The sequence below is a fragment of the Oryctolagus cuniculus genome, chromosome 11, assembly GCF_964237555.1.
Source record: "Oryctolagus cuniculus chromosome 11, mOryCun1.1, whole genome shotgun sequence".
Lineage (NCBI taxonomy): Eukaryota > Metazoa > Chordata > Mammalia > Lagomorpha > Leporidae > Oryctolagus > Oryctolagus cuniculus.
The window spans coordinates 115,764,189-115,780,245 of record NC_091442.1 but is presented as its reverse complement, the minus strand read 5'-3'; the positions used below and the strand labels follow the sequence as shown (position 1 = coordinate 115,780,245).

The window sequence follows — 16,057 nt, the reverse complement described above, 5'->3', positions numbered from 1 at the left end:
CTGGACAGGATGGGCAGGGCCTGGCTCCCCCAAGCAAGCCCACACCCGGGCTGCAGGGCATCCTGCCCACAGGGGTGCCAGGACCTGCATGGGAGGCAGAGGACAGACTGACCGCCAGCTGGGGGCCAGCTGGGCGCTCCAGCCTGGGACACTCACACACACACACACACACACACAGACCCCAACACACCACACACAGACACACGCAGGCTCACTCACGCCCTCGCTCTCTCGCTCTCTCTCTCTCTCTCACACATACACACACACACACACACACCTGGCCCAAAACTGACTCCCAAGACCAGGTTATAGCTCAGTGGCCTCCTGAGACCCCAAGCTAACCCCGGCTCAGGACCCCCTCCCCACCCCTCACCCAGCACGCAGCAAGACACAGCAGGGGACAGCCCAGCGCCTCAGCCCCCGCCCCCCAGGCATCCTGACCTCCCCCAAAGAGGCCCTCCCAGCCCCGGCCAAGCCCTCCTGCGCCCACAGCCCACACACGCTGCACGCAGGAGACAATTAAAACCCAATCATCACAAACACTCATTACATAACCAGCCCCAGCGCTGCGGGCCGTCCGGGGCACCCCCGAGTCCCGCGCTGACCCCGGCCTGGCGTCCCGCAGCGCGGCCTCGGCCACCCACGGGCCCGGCGTGCGGCCCGGGAGGGGGCTCGGCGCAAAGTTGCGCCAGCCCGGGATTCCCCACGCGCTCTCCGGCGCCCCCGCACCCAGCTCCGCGCCGCCGACCCCCGCCCCGGGCCCGGGCCCGCCGTCCGCAGAGCCGCAGCAGCAGCGCGGGACGGACCCACGGACACAGGCTGGGCCCCGCCGCCGGCCCGACTTGTTGAATAAATTCCTGCGGCGCTGGTTCAGCCGGCTTCGGCGCTGGCACCGAGAGAACTTTCGTGGCCTGGGAGAGGGGACCGGTCAAAGTTTCCCGGCCTCCCTCGCGGCACCGGCCCCAAGGCACGCACGGGGGGCCCACCTGCTGGGCGCGCGCCCCGGCCCCGAAATCCGTCCACGGTCGCCTCCCGCGGGAAAGCCCCCGCCCCCGCCGCAGCGCACCCCTACCTTGGCACGGACGCGGCAGGGCAGCGGGGGGTCGTCCAGGTCGGAGACGCTGGGGGGCGACGCGGCCCCCGAAGCCGGTATCCCGGAGGGACCCCGGCCCCTCCAGCCGCCGCCCCCCGCCCCCGCCGCCAATTCGGGATCAGCTGAGCCCCTGGGGCGCGCGGGGTGGCGGGCGGTGGGCGACGGGCCCGGGGGCCCGGGCCATGGCGCGCGCGAGGGGCGGCAGCAGCCGGCGGCGCGGGCAGCCGCGGACCTAGCCGGGGTTGGAGCGCGCGGCGGCGGGCGGAGCGCGGCGCTCGGGGCCGGGGGCGCGGGGTGGCGGAGCGAGGGCCCCGGAGGGCGCGGGCGCGGGCGCGGGGTCGGGGCCGCGTCCCTCGCCCGCCCGCCCGCCCGCCCGCCCGCGCGCCGAAGCTGCGCTCGCGCCTCGGGCCCCGGGCTCCAGGCGCAGGGTCTGCGCGCGCGGCGGGGGCTGCGGAGGAGCCCGACCGCCGGGCGGTGCGGGGACGTGCGGCGGCGGCGAGACCGAGCCGCGCCGCGTGGTAGGAAAGCCGTCCTTATACTGACACCAAATGTCTTCGGGGAAAGCTGCAGGCGCGGGACGCCGGCGGGGGAGGTGGCGGCGGCAGCGGCCTGGAGCCCCCACCCGCCCCGGACGGCGGGAAGCCCGGGGCCCCTAAAAATTCCGGGGTGTGCCTGGGGGAGGTCCAGACCAACCCGCACGGGGGCTGCGCCATGCGTCCAAAAGGGGACCCCGATGCCGACCGCCCCGGGTCCCGGCAACCTGACCCCAGATTCTCGCGGAGAGGAGAGGCGAGGTGGCGTTGTGCGGGGTGGGGGGTGGGGGGGGGTCCCGCACCGCCCCAAAGAGAGGTCACCCACCTAAGGCCGCCAACTCGCGAATGGCGGGGCTGAGGCGCAACCCGCTGCCTCTCCGATTCGCGTTTACACCCCTGCTGCTTCTCACCTTTCAAGGCGTAACAGAAAGTCCACCTCCTCCAGGAAGGCGCCCAGGGCACTACCCCGGGGCAGCCTGGGGTACAGGACCCTAAGCGGTCAGCCTCCAGCAGGCAGGACCCTGCCCTGTGCTCCCACCACCCCAGCCCCCGGTGCCAGGCCCCTAAACCACTTCTCTCCCTCTTAGGGCTATGCGTGGGGGTCAGGGAGCATCCAAGGTCATCGCCCCCTTGTACTTGTCCTTTTGTGTCCTGCTAAACACAATAAAGGGCTCAAGACCCTCCCAGACACAGGTCCAATGGACCACTCTCCTGCGGCTTGGGAAGCATTTAATGAGCGCCTGCTGTGTGCTGGGCACCTCTCTAGACCTCTTGCTGGTGGAGAGAACAGACCAGGGATGGCCCAGCCGCTCCTCTGGGGAGCAGCAGCTCCCGGCCCTGCCCGGGACGCCTTCTCTGACCCATTCACCCTCCCCAGCCGCTTGGAGAAGGCGCAGTGTGGGGAATCGCCCCGCGGCTGAGCCCGCTCTGGGGCCACCTGTTCTGGCAGGCAGGGCTTTGGGGGACAGTGCACTGACCCAGCTCTGCCGCTTCCAGGCGGAGGGCAGAGGGCAGAGGGCAGGCCCCTTACCACCCCCGGGCCCTAGGTTGCTCGGTCCACGGTGACTTGGGGATAAAGGACACACCACACAGGATGCAAACAGCCTCTCCCGCACTCAGCCCAGGGCCTGGCGGGGAGCAGGCGCCCAGCAAACTCTCATGCCCCTGCTTCTTAATCCAGTTTGGGAGACGGGCGAGCAAGGGCACACGAGTGCGCCCTCTGCTGGAGGGGTGGGTCCCGCGGGCACGCGTGGAGCCAGCCAGGCCGCACCTGCAGGCCCAGTGGGTTCTTGTAGTCAGAGTGGCTTCAGATTGGCGTCTTTGGGCAAGGCCCTGACCTGAGCCCTGCAGGACTGGGGAGGTGGCCGGAGACTCCGCGGCTGGGGACAGAGAGAAGCCACAAGACGGTGACTCCTCCGGTGTCGTCTCCTTGGGCCCCTGGAGCGACCTCCCTGCCCGGATTGCACACCTCGGGTGGCGAGGGTCTCACCACCCCTGCCCCCTGGGTGTGGCCGATCATTCTTTCATCTGCTACCTCTGAGCAGAAAACGGCCCCTCCACCGTCGTCTCCTGATCCAGGCAGGACAGGCGCCCCCTTCTGCAGCCTCCTTCACGCACGCGCAGGAGGAAGTCCTGCTTTGTGTCTGACCTGAATGCTTTATGCTTCAGCTGACGCCTTCGTGGTCTGCTCTGTCACTGTCCCAGCCACTGCGGCCCTAGGACAGCGAGTCTGCAGGCAGGGAGGACGTGGATGAGCCGGGCGGGGGATGGGAGCGCATCTCCGGGTCCCAGCAAGAAGCACGACTGGGCGCCCCCCCCTGCCCCGGCGGCTGACTGCGAGAGCTTCACTTATTCATTATCGCTGTTTATATCATGCCTGGTATTTGCAGACGTCATTGGGCCCCATGAGGCCCCTGCCAGGCGGTGAGCAAGGTGCACCCCGCCTCAGCTCCTCCTGCACCCACCGGACCACGCTCTCTACCCCCCCCCCGCCCTCTCCCAGGGTCAAGGTCCAGCCTGGCCTTGCTCACCCCTCCAGCAGTGCTGGGCAGAGCAGCCAGGCTCACCCGGAGCCCAGAGGAACTTCCCTGCAGTTGCCATGTCTGAGCAGGTAGGGAGCTGCCAACAGGGCGAAGTTACCAGGGGCAAGAGTTCTGCCACAGGACAGGGAATGAGGTCCCTCCCCAGCCTAAGAGCCCGAGAGCAGATAAAGACTCCAAATTCGGGGCCAGCACTGTGACACAGTGGGAAAAATATGGGCGCCGGTTCGAGTCCCAGCTACTCCACTTCCGATCCAGCTCCCTGCTAATGCACCTGGGAAAGCAGTGGAAGATGGCCCAAGTCCTTGGGCCCCTGCACCCACGTGGGAGACCCGGATGAAGCTCCTGGCTCCTGGCTTCAGATCGGTACAGCTCCAGCTGTTGTGGCCACCTGGGGAGTGAACCAGCGGATGGAGGACCTCTCTCTCCCTCTCTGCCTCTGCCTCTCTGCAACTCTGACTTTCGAATAAATAAGTAAATCTTTTAAAAAAAGAGAATAGTCCAAGGTCCCTCGGATGCACACTGGTTCATTTCACAATCGTCTACAGGTCCTTCCTTGGCGCCCAGCGCTGCTCTGAGCCCTTGACAAATATGAGCACATGGAGTTGTTCCCGCCATCTTGTCACATCATTGCTACTGTTTTTTTAAAGATTCAGTTATTTATTTGAAAGAGTTACAGAGAGAAGGAGAGGCAGAGAGAGAGAGAGAGAGGTCTTCCATCCCCTGGTTCACTCCCCAGATGGCTGCAATGGCTGGAGCTGCGCTGATCCAAAGCCAGGAGCCAGGAGCTTCTTCCAGGTCTCCCACGTGGGTGCAGGGGCCCAAGCACTTGGGCCATCCTCCACTGCTTTCCCAGGCCACAGCAGAGAGCTGGATCGGAAGTGGAGCAGCCGGGACTTGAACCGGCGCCCACGTGGGATGTGGCCCTGCAGGTGGCGGCTTTACCTGCTACACCACAGCACCAGCCCTGGCATCTGTGTTCTTAACTAGGACTCTGGAGTCTAAGGCTCCAGAACTCTAAGAGTCGGAATCTCCAGAATTTTAAAGTGACAGTGGCTCCCCCTCGGCAGAGGGCAGGGCCTGGCTCCCTGCCCCACCCACACCCACCGCCTCCCCTCCCCTCCCCTCCCCCTGCTGCAGATGTGGTAAGGAACTGCAGCCCTGTGCCCTGAACACCAGGAAGCTGGCCCACACCAGGGCCAGGGCGACACAGAGCCCGGCCTGGGAGCAGCCACCATGATAGGAGCAGGCACCGTGGCAGAGAGCAAGCACCAGCCTTCCAGAAGCATTTGGGATGTGCCTACCAGGTACCGGGTACCGGGTACCGGGCTATGCAGGCAGGGGACACGACCACCTGCGCCAGTCCTGAAGTGCTGCTGCCTGCAGGTGGAACAGGAGGGGAATTGGGGGGGGCACCAGAGACTGGGCTTCCCCCACGCGTGTCGGCCGAACCCCGACACCCAAGGCCGGGCCCGGAGCCCCATCTGGAGGGTGGCACCGGGTGGTTCTGCGTGCAAAGGCAGAAGCAGCGGAAGGTTTGCCCAGGAAAGAGTACAAGAGACGGCCCAGTGGGGGCGGCCAGGGTGGCATGGACCGGGCCCGACCAGGGCACAGTCCCCCCCGGGGGGGCAGGGATTCAAAGTCACCTGCTAGGCTGCTGTGTCGGCCCCTGCCCCCAGGTCCCCCGGAAAGTCTGCTACCCTCACGGGGGTCTCGTGTGGGCGGGGTCTTCAGTGCTGAGTGCCCTCAGAGCTACGCAGGCGTGGACAGCCCCGGGCAGGTGGGCCAGCCCATCCCCAGCCAGTCTGAGCCAGCCAAGCACGACGGCCCAGGGGGTGGGGCAGGGAGGGTGGGGGTGCAGCCAGCTCCACCGAGGAGCAGGACCCCTCCTCCCGGACCCCTCTTCAGCCCACTGAGTCCCGCCGTCCAGGTGGCCAGTGTCGCGCAGGCACCCACAGCTGGGTGTGCGACAGCAAGGCCTGGTGACTCGCCTGGGCGGCAGGGACAAGCTTCTGAGCCAGTGCGTGTGTGAGGGCGGGGGTGCGTGTGTGGGGGCGGGGGTGCGTGTGTGGGGGCGGGGGTGCGTGTGTGAGGGCGGGGGTGCGTGTGTGAGGGCAGGGGTGCGTGTGGGGGGGCTGGGGTGCGTGTGTGAGCACATGTGAGTGCCAAGGGGCAGTGTGGGCCTGTTATGTGTGGCTGGGTGGGGGGTCCTCCCCCCGCCTCCCAGACCGGGCTGGAGAGGGGCAGGAAGCAGATGGGGACCGACGTCAGGGTTCTTGGGCTCCTGCCGGGTGGACGGTCCCGACTCTTAATCGACAGACATGGTCAGAGCCCGGACGAGGCTCAGAGAACCCGTCTGGAAACGCCGCTGCTGCCCCCTGGCCTGGCACTGGCGGGGGGCTGGGGATGTGAGTGTCGGAGAGGAGAACCCGGGGCATTGCGCGGACCCCGCAAATGGAGACACCAGTTGCCCCTTCATATCCGACGGGCGCTGGGCAGGTGACACGTCCCCTCCCCTGTGCCTTGCGACGTCCCAGCTCCGGCACGAGGCCGGTGCTGACTGTTTGCCGTGCACTTCCTAAAGGCAGTCACTCCCAGGCCCACTTTGACGTGGACCACCTACTGTGCGCTAGGCGTGGGGTCTACAGAGACCCTGAGCCCCAGCCCAGCAGGTTTGCAGGCAACCTGAGCTTAAGTTGGGAGGGCAGAGCTGGGAGCCCCTTTTGTGGTGGGGGATGGGGGAGGCGTGAGGGCTGGCGGGGGTGAGAGGGTTTTCCTGGCAGAGGAGGGGTCGTCCCAGGTGGGCGTGCAAAGCCTGAGATGGGGGGTGTGGAGAGCCAGAGGGGAGAGGGGGCCAGGAAGGAGGGGGAGCCTCCAGGGCGGGTGGAGCCCTTCTTCCTCCCGCCCCCTGCTTCCTCCCCTCTCCTCTGTGCCGTCTGTCTGGCCCGTCTCACGCTCTGTGTGTGCCGGGTTCTCACGCACGTGCGCTCTCGCTTTTTCTCTCTGCTTGGAGAGGAGAATAATAGAGCAGGCAACACTGCCTTTTATCCTGCGTGGACAAAGGCTGGCGCCCTGGCAGCCAGGCCCCCCGGGAAGCCACCTTCAATGTCACTGTCAAGGAGAGGCGGTTGCAGGCAGCGCGGGCGGCAGAGGGCCTGGGCTGGAGGCAAGGACCCAGCGTGCCTGGTGGCCGGTGGTCCCTGGAAGCCCCAGTCACGTCCTGCAGCCTTTCCACCCCAGCGGCTCAGAATGGGCGTGGAGGGCCCAGGCCAGCACCGCCACGCCGGCCTCCCTCTAACGTTTGGGTGGCAGTCAGAAACGGAAGCCCCTGGCCGCCGGCCTGGGATGCAGGAGTTATGACACCTGCACCCCACACCAGAGAACCTGGGCTCAAGTCCTGGCTCTGCTTCCAGTTTCCTGCGAATGTACCCCTGGGGGGCACCAGATGATGGCTCAGTACTTGGGTTCTTGCCACCCACGTGGGAGACCCGGACTGAGTTCCCAGCTGCCTGCTTCAGCCTGGCCCAGCCCCAGCCATTGCAGGCATTTGGGGGAGTGAACCAGTGAATGGGAGATCTGTTGCTCTCCCTTTCAAATGAATTAAACAAAGAATCTAAGACACAGGTAAGACAAATGAATAAAATATATAGCACCACAGGGAATGAGCAGCTATGGGGAAACAATGCTGGGGAGACGAGGAGGGGTGAAGACGGTGGAGTTGACATTCCAATGAGGTGATCAGGGTCAAGGTCAGACTGGGACCCTGCAAGTGGCCCTGGCTGCTGGACAGCCGGCAGAGAGCCGTGTCTCTTGCTGTCCCCTGTCGGCCGGGAGGGCTGCACGCTCTCAGCTGGCTCCTTGGTCCCCGATGCAAAAGGCCACCAGGCCCCCCCTCACCCCTCCCACACACCTCTCACCCCTCACCCTCCACCCCTTCACACACGTCCACTCTCAGAGAGGCCCAGGAGGGATGGAGGACCTGAACAGGTGCACACACACACACACACACACACACACGAGGCTGGGGTGGCTTCCTGCAGAGAGCAGCTTCCAGATGTGCCCAAAAGGTGGGAGTGGCCATCCACAGATTACCACAAAGGGCGGGCTCTGCCAGTGGGGGATCCAGCCTCTGCGTCCACTTGAAAGCCCTGTAAATTATAAATGAGAGTTGGGAAAGCAGCCGCGGCAACCCCCACAGGGTCAGGAAAGCACAGACTTGTCGGAGAAGCCTCCGTGCCCCTGGCCACCCTCCCTGCCCCCGCCCCAGCATAGGGAGATGAGCAGAGCGACTGTGCTCCCCTTGACAGGTGCAGAAGCAGGGACCAGAGAGGCTGAGGAACTGGCCCGGGGTTGCACAGCAGAAAGCAGCAGAGCCTGAAAGCCAAGCCTGCACCCCCACCCCGCTCTCCCCAGCCCCACCAGGTTCACACATCCGAGAGCCTGCACCAGCCTCGCTGCATCCTTGCACCCAACCCCTCCAGAGAAAATGGTCAACAGAGCATTCACTTCCAGGGCACGGGCTGCCCGCTCCCCAAGGAGAAGACGCACACAGACACCGACACCCAGTCCTCACACTCCCACACGCCCAGGCACGGACCCACAAACACCCTCACACGTACAACCCAACAGACACCACTTCTATTAAACACACTCTGGCTCCCAGACACAAAGTCACACAGGCACGTCCACACCCGCTGTGCGGTGTCAGGAAGTTCACACTCACACAAACTCAGCGCAAACACACCCGTTCCCCATTGCTCTCGGCAAAGCTCAGTGCTGGTGAGCAGGGAGAGAGGGAGACGGAGAGACGGAGAGGGGGGAGAGAGAGAAAGAGAGGGAGACACAGAGGAGAGAGGGAGATGGAGAGACGGAGGGGAGAGAGAGGGAGACACGGAGGGGGAGAGGGCATAGAGCAAGGGGGTGGAGAGCATCCAGAGAGGTTAGGAAGGAAGGGGAGAGAGGACAGGGGAAAGAAGGGAGAAGGTGAGGCGATAAGGAGGCAGTGAGGGCTGGGGCCGGAGAAGGAGGAAGAGGAGGGCGAGGGACGGCGCCTGCGATTGGATCCTAACTTTAGCCGCAGCAGCAGGGATGAGGGATGAGTCACGCGGGGGGCGGGGGGGGGGAGCAGGAGCTGGCTCCAGGTTTCTGTTTATATACCTCCCCGAGCTAAATATATAGGCTGAGGGGTGCTTCTCGGGTCCAGCAGCTCCTGCGTTGTCCCCACACACACAGCCCCTCCTTCCCCCATGCCCGGAGGCCCTGTGCCAGCGGCACACGGCTGTTCTCCCCACCAGGGCAAAGGCTGCCAAGAGTGGCCATGGGCTTTGTTTGGCTCCAAGCTCAGAAACAGCAGGGTCCTAACCGCTCCTTTCTGAAGCTGGGAGGTTGGGTTAGGGGCAGGCAGCAGGCAAGCAGATAGGCTGCGAGAGCCTCCTGTGGCTGCCAGGCCCGAAACTCCCCCTCTGGGGGGTGAGGCAGGGGGGACCCAGGGCAGGTCAGGGAGAGGGGTGTGGAGAAGGGAGAGTGGAGTGAGGGTCAGGACCTGAGGCCGACCTGCCTGTGTATGTGTGTGGGTGTCGGGGACTGATCAGAGTCTTGGAAACCAAGGAGAGAATCCCATAAGCAAATCATCTCTGGGCCCACAGAGGGCTCCTTGACACCACTCACCCACGCCCCAGCCTCCAGGGTCCATGTTCAGGGCTCCTTTGCTGCCCGACCTGGGCCTGTGTCGCTGTCCGTGGTGCTGAATCTCTGCCCAGCTCTCCGCGCCCCAGACGGAGGCAATTCCTGCCCAGCCTCTCCCCAGTAGGAAGGAGGGTTTGGCGAGAGGCTGCTGTGGGGAGGGAAGGCAGGTGGAGACACAGGACGGGGCTCTCGAGGACTCGAAGACCACAGTGACCGTGGCAGACACCGCGGGCCCCACCGGGCACATCCGCAAGTCCCCTCCACAGAGTGAGACGAGGCTGCCACGCACAGCCCAGCCCAGCTACTGGTCAGGACCAGGCAGGCGTGAAGCAAGGTGCTTATCCTGGCAGGACCCACGTGCTCTGCCATCCCCCGTTTTGTTATCCAGGATGAGAGCTTGTGAGTTTTCGCAGTCACAGAACACACAGCCGCGACTTCCGTTTCCCAGGGTACGAGGCGTCTCACATACTCCTGACAGCTCCATCACATTGCTGACAGCCTCAAAAATTTTGTTTTCCTCTGGGAGCATAGAGGAGCGCCAGCCCCTCCCTTCCCCATCACACACCTGGCTACCTGGCACACACCTGCCCGCCAAGGTCCAGGCGCACTTTCCCCGTCCCTAACTTTCGCATGCCTCCAGGCCATTGCACCTGCTGTTTGCCCTGGCTGGAGTGCGTTCCTGCCCCCTTCTGCAAGATCCAGCCGCACCATCTCCCGCACTGGACAGAGCACACACAGAAAGCAGGAAACACCACATGTCATCGCAGAACGCCCCCCAGCCAGCACAAGGCCTGCAGAGCCCACTCACTCAATTTCCTTTCCTCTAGATGAGAAAAATGCTGCCACATGTGCTAGGTTTGGGGTGGGGTGCACACTGGTTCCTCAAGTGAGGAGCATACGGCAGGTGCTTGCGGGGAGCGGCCTCCACGTTTTCACACAGAAACATACTGTACCCAATGGACTGTTTCCTTCTGCCTACATCCCATCTTGCAGATGATAAACCTGAGGCCAGAGAGGAAGGGCCTTGAGCAAGGCTGCCCGGGGAGACAGTGGGCAAACTGACGCTGCCCGAGATACAGGGAGGGTCCCTCTGAGGAGGGGAGGTGGGGGCCAGCGCTCCGCCCCTGGCACCTGGACCCCCGTCTGACCCCCTCGGGAGAGAATCTGCAGGCCCAGGCAGGAAGACGGCCCCGCCTCCCTCCACCACCACCCCACCTGCCGAGGATCCCAGCCCGGGATAATGAACGATCCCTAATTTAATTACATCTTTAATTCATCTGGGTCTCCGAGGAGCTTCAGTGGAGCTGAGGAAATGGCAGTAGTCCCCGGGAGGGAGGAGGAGGAGGCCAGCGCCCCGCCCTCCGCAGGGAGCTCTGTCAGCCCTGGGCTTTGGGACAAGCAGGGAGCGGGCTGGGGGCTGCAAGGATGCTGTGGGGGGAGGAAGGGGCCGGGAAACCCCTCTCAGCCAGCGGCCAGGCGCATCGCGAGCGCCGCGATCACTCCTCCAGTGTGGTCTCTTGCCAGGCACCATGTCCCATGTAACTGCACACCTCACGGTGTCACCGCTGCGTTTACAGATGGGGAAACTGAGGCTCAGGGGAGTGGGATTGGCCGGGGCCCTGGGCGAGTAGATGTAACCAAGACTCTGGAGTGCTCTTCCTGGCTTGAAGCCCCTGCCCCACAGGGGTCTTCCACACCCGCCTGGGACCCAGGAGCTGTTCCCACCCAAGGACGGCCCCAGGTCTGAGCCTCCCAAGATGTGTTAGGATTTTGTTTTAAAAGATGTATTTACTTATTTGAAAGGCAGAGTGACAGACAGGCAAGACGGTTCTTCCATCCTCTGGTTTACTCTCCAAATGGCCACAATAGCCGTGGCTGGGCCAGGCCGAAGCCAGGAGCCTGGAACTCCATCCGACTCTCCTGTGTGGGTGCAGGGGCCCAAGCACCTGGGCTGTCTTCCACTGCCTTCCCAGGAGCACTGGCAGGGAGCTGAAGGGAAGCGGAGCAGCCGGGCCGTTCCCCTCTGGCCATGTCTGGACCCCCGACCCAGAGTCTGCAGCTCTCAGGACACAGTGCCAGGCGCCCTGGGGTCCAGGGAAGACCCCAGCACCCTCCCAGCCCTGTGTCCTGCCCCTCAGCCGCACCTCTTGGGGGAGAGGATGCAGACTTTTCTGGACCTTCTCAGGGCTGGTGGAGAGGGCACAGAGGGACGCCTCCCACGCTGCCCAGGGGGCCGTGGGAGGGGCCAGGGAGCCCCACCCTGACCCTGGCCCCATTCCTCTCCCAGCGCCCACTCTAAGCCACCTCGAGGCCCTGGGGTCTTCTCCTTCCCTGGCTGGAGGCCGCCACGCCCAGCTGCCAGGCCTGAGGCAGTCGGCCACGCAGGCTGCTTTGTCGCTTTGTCCTTCGTGCCCTCGGCAGGCCTGGGGTTTTCTTCACCAAGCCAGCAGCCTCAGGATTCTGAAGCAGAACCAAGCCTGTGGCCCCCACTCTGCCGCTGCGCCTCCCTGGCAACACGGGGCCCCAGCTCCGGGGAGGGGAGTGGGGACAGAGGGGCTGTCAGGAGGGGGACCTGTCAGGCCGTGCTGACACCGGAGCTCTGGGCCACCGTGGTTCATCATTCACTTCCTCATGGTCCAGCCAGGCTGGGCTGCTCCCTGCTCCCCACAGCACAAGGCCCTGAGCTGGGGACGCCTCTAGGGCCCTGGCCAGGACCGCGCTGTCCCCACATTCCGCCCAGGAGGCTGCATCAGCGGTGTGGGAGGTGCTGTGACCTCCAGCCTGGCTGAGGTCCGCAGGCCCCGCCCTGTTCTGGAACAATCTCCTCCCAGACTGGCCCATTAGGCAGCCCCGCCCTGGTTCTGGCTGGGCCGCTTTCTCACCAGCGCAGCATTAGGGACTCAAAGCCAAGCAGCAGAAACATTTTAGCACCCAGCTCTCCGCTCTGGCTCTCACAGCCACTGGGCTTAGAGTCGGAAAGGTTTGCAGGGACCGGCCGAGGCCCCCCCCCCCACATTCTCCCTGCTCTCTCTCTGTCATAATTGCTAATTTATAATTTATACCCTCAACTACTTCCAAAGGAGAGCTCTTAAAATAAAAATCAGGAGTCACTCAGGGAATAGTGAGCTAGACGTTTAAGAAGTTGAAGTGAACATTTATTGCCATTGACTAATATAGTAATACAACCTCGTAATAAACTATGACAGATGAAAATAAATTTCAGTTTGAGCTTCCTAGTAGCAGAGGCAAAAAGGCAAATAACTACAGAGGGGGTCTTCCAAAAGTTATGGGAAATGCATATTATGAGAAAACTACGCTTGGGCTTTGAAACTCTTTCTACAAAATGAAGGTATCGCTGAGTCAGTTCTCCCATGGGCTTTTGGAAGCACACCCTACTTTCTCCACGTGTTCGTCTCTCCCTGGTTCCTTTGCCAGCTCCCCTTCCCTTCCACACGCGTCTCCTCTTTATCCTCCCTTGTTTCTAGACCCACTGGGGCAGAAAGACCCCCCTCCCTCTAGCTTTTGAAATATCCAGAATGCCTTGCAAGGAAAGAATGGCAGAGAGTGCACGGCTACAGGAGAGTGGGAGAGAAACGTCAGCCTAGGAGCGGAGCCAGGGGCCGGCGCTGTGGCGCAGCGGGTGAAGCCACCGCCTGCCCTGCCGGCATCCCATTGGGGCACCAGTTCGAGTCCCGGCTGCCCCACTTCCCATCCTGCTCTCTGCTATGGCCTGGGATAGCAGTGGAAGATGGTTCAAGTCTTTGGGCCCCTGCACCCATGTGGGAGACCCAAAGGAAGCTCCTGGCTCCTGGCTTCGGATCAGCGCAGCTCCAGCCATTGCGGCCAACTGGGGAGTGAACCAGTGGATAGAAGACCCCCCCACTCTCTCTTTCTCTCTGCCTCTCCTTCTCTCTCTGTGCAACTCTGACTTTCAAGTAAATAAATCTTAAAAAAAAAAAAAAAAAAAAAAAAAAGAGCGGAGCCCGCGGGCCTCTCACACGCCCTTTGGGTTTCCAGTCCAGACGTGGGGCAGGGGACCCAACTCCAGAGCAGAAGAGACCTGGCTCCAGCGAGGACCCCAGACGGCCCCCAGAGGGCAGGCCCCTCCTTGACGGCCCAGTGCCAGCCTGCTGAGTCCCCAGGAGTCAGGAGAGGCCCCGTGATCCCCAGTTCACAGATGGGGAAACTGAGGCAAGTAGGAACATCATCAGAGCACTTTACCCAGCCCCTGAAGACCCAGCCTCAGCTGGGAGTCAGGCAGGAGAGGGCCCTCTGGTCGGCCCCTGCGGGTCTGGAAGCATCAGACGCTGCAGACCAGCCCCCCTCCCCACCCCAGACTCCAGTTACCATGACAACGGGGCCTCCAAGGCCCGCTTTCCCTGGGAATTTGCATTTTAATGAAGATGTAATTAGAATTAAAGGGCTGAGGGGGCCGGCGCAGTGGTGTAGCTGGTAAAGTCCTGGCTGCTGCACTTCCGATCCAGCTCTCTGCTGTGGCCTAGGGAAAGAGGAAGATGGCCCAAGTCCTTGGACCCCTGTACCCGCATGGGAGACCCGGAAGAAGCGCCTGGCTCCTGGCTTCGGCCATTGCGGCCACTTGGGGTGTGAACCAACGGATGGCAATCTCTCTCTCTCTCTCTAACTCTGCCTTTCAAATAAATTAATTTACAAAAAAAAAAAAAAAATTAAGGGGCTGAGGCTGGGACAGAACCCTCCAGCCCTCCACCACGCCCACGAAAGCCAGGATCCCAGACCCCCCCACCAAGGCCCTAGAGCCCACTCCCCGCCCCCAGAGCCATGAGTGACACTTGCTCCCTGCCCCTCCCCTGCGCCCCTGCCTCTCTCTGCAGGGGTGTCTGAGACCCAGTGCAGCTCCACAGGAGGTCAGGACCCCCGAGAGGGCTCCATCCACTCTGCCAAGGGCCCCAGGAAATCCTTTGGGCACGAGTTCGCTGAGAGCAGGGGTGTTGGCTCGCTGAGGGCCCCGAGTCCTCCAGGGGTCTCCCACGCCCACCCCTTCCTCCCTTAGCCCCTTAGCACTTTGGTAGCCCTGGACACCTCCCCTTCTCACCCTGGAGAGGACACGGGAGTGACCATGGGCACACAGCAAGGTAGGGCCCCGCTGTGGGCTTGGCTGGACTGGTGACAATGCGCGGGGTACAGAGCTGAGCGCCTCCCACGCAGCCTCTCAGAGCAGGTGCCCTCCCCCTACCCCGGGCAGCTCAGACGCTCCAGGTCAAACAGCAAAGGCTGAATGGGGGGCCAGCGCCTTGGCGCAGTGGGTTAACACTCTAGCCTGAAGCACTGGCATCCCATATGGGTGCCGGTTCAAGACGCCACTGCTCCACTTCTGATCCAGCTCTCTACTATGGCCCAAGTCCTGCCTCAGTTTCCCCGTCCACTCGTCCAGGCCAGGCTGGGGAGCCTCCAGCTCCCTCCCCCCATCATGGAAAGCCTCGGGGCAGGGACAGCACAGAGCCAGCCAAGGCCAGAGGCATCTGGACCTCACCCCCACACCCGACACCCAATCGGGAGAAAGGCGTCCTGCAGCGACACCTAGTGGCGGAGAGAGCGACCGGCCCGCTGAGCCGCAGATCCCCCCACCTGCCGTTCTGCTGGGAGCCCCCGTCCCCAGGCGCCCTGCACCGGGAACGTCGGAACACAGAGTTCCTGCACCTGGGGCCTGCGCGCCGCCTGACCCGGGCCAGGAGGACGGAGCTCGGGCCTCTGCCTTCCTGCAGCACAGCGCCCGTGTCCCCCCACCTGCTGCTCAGAGCTGGGCCGGCTCCCCAAGGCGTCCCAAACCCTCCCAGTCGGCGGAGCTCACCCCGTGCCAGGTGCTGCTGCAGGCACCGAGTGTAACAGTGATCAAAACACGGATCCCAGCCCCGCGGGGCGACGTGGGCGTGGGGGGGCAAGCGCTGTGAGAAACCACCTGGCCACGTCAGAAGCCGGACGCAGGCACCCGTCTGCCCACGTCACCGGGGCCAGGACCCCCCTAACCCTTGCTTCTCCTTTGGGGTCACTCCAGGCCTGGTTCACACCTCCGTCCCACCCTGCACCTCTGGGCCGCTCCCCTGGGTGGCTGGAGGGAGGGCCTCACACCTGCTGAGGCCAGGTTCTCTCTTTCTCTTGCTAAGATTTATTTTATTGACTTGAAAGGCAGAGTGACAGAGAGAGGAAGACAGAGCTCTCCCATCTCCTGGTTCACCCCCAAATGGCTGCAACAGCCAGGCCAAAGCCAGGAGCTCCATCGGGGTCTCCCACAGGGGCCCAAGCACTTGGGCCATCCTCCGCTGCCCTCCCAGGGGCATTACAGGGCGCTGGATCCGGAGCGGGGCAGCCGGGACCACTCTGGGATGCTGGTGTCGCCAGCGGCAGCGTGACCCGCGCACCCCAACGCCGGCCCCGGGCTCGGTCTAGATTCGCAGCCCGGGCAGCACCTCCGTTCCTGCCTGCGTACCTGCTCCCCAGGGCCGGGAGGCGAGGGGGCAGCCCCGCGGCTGTCTGCTGCCTCCCCCCACCCCCAAGCAGCTGACGGAGGGCAGGGCAGGAGGGGCTCTCCTGGGGGTCACGCGGGTCACTCCCCGTCCCACACTCTGCACCAGGCCACGCCGTCGCCCTGGAGGAAGCCGGCGGAAGCCGAGGTGCTGCCAACTTAACTCACGGCACCGAGGGAGCGGGGTCTCCCCCGTAAAGACCGGACT

At 63.8% G+C, this 16,057-nt stretch overlaps 1 protein-coding gene across 1 annotated transcript in view; it reads right to left on the bottom strand.

Moving 5' to 3' along the window:
* Positions 1 to 1,201, bottom strand: part of CACNA1I (calcium voltage-gated channel subunit alpha1 I) — a 90,412-nt gene extending 89,211 nt beyond the window's left edge. The window contains exon 1 of the mRNA XM_070051502.1: positions 1,073 to 1,201. The gene's annotated coding sequence lies outside the window, so the exon portion shown is untranslated. The remainder of the gene's footprint in view (positions 1 to 1,072) is intronic.
* Between the last annotated feature and the right edge of the window lie 14,856 nt (positions 1,202 to 16,057).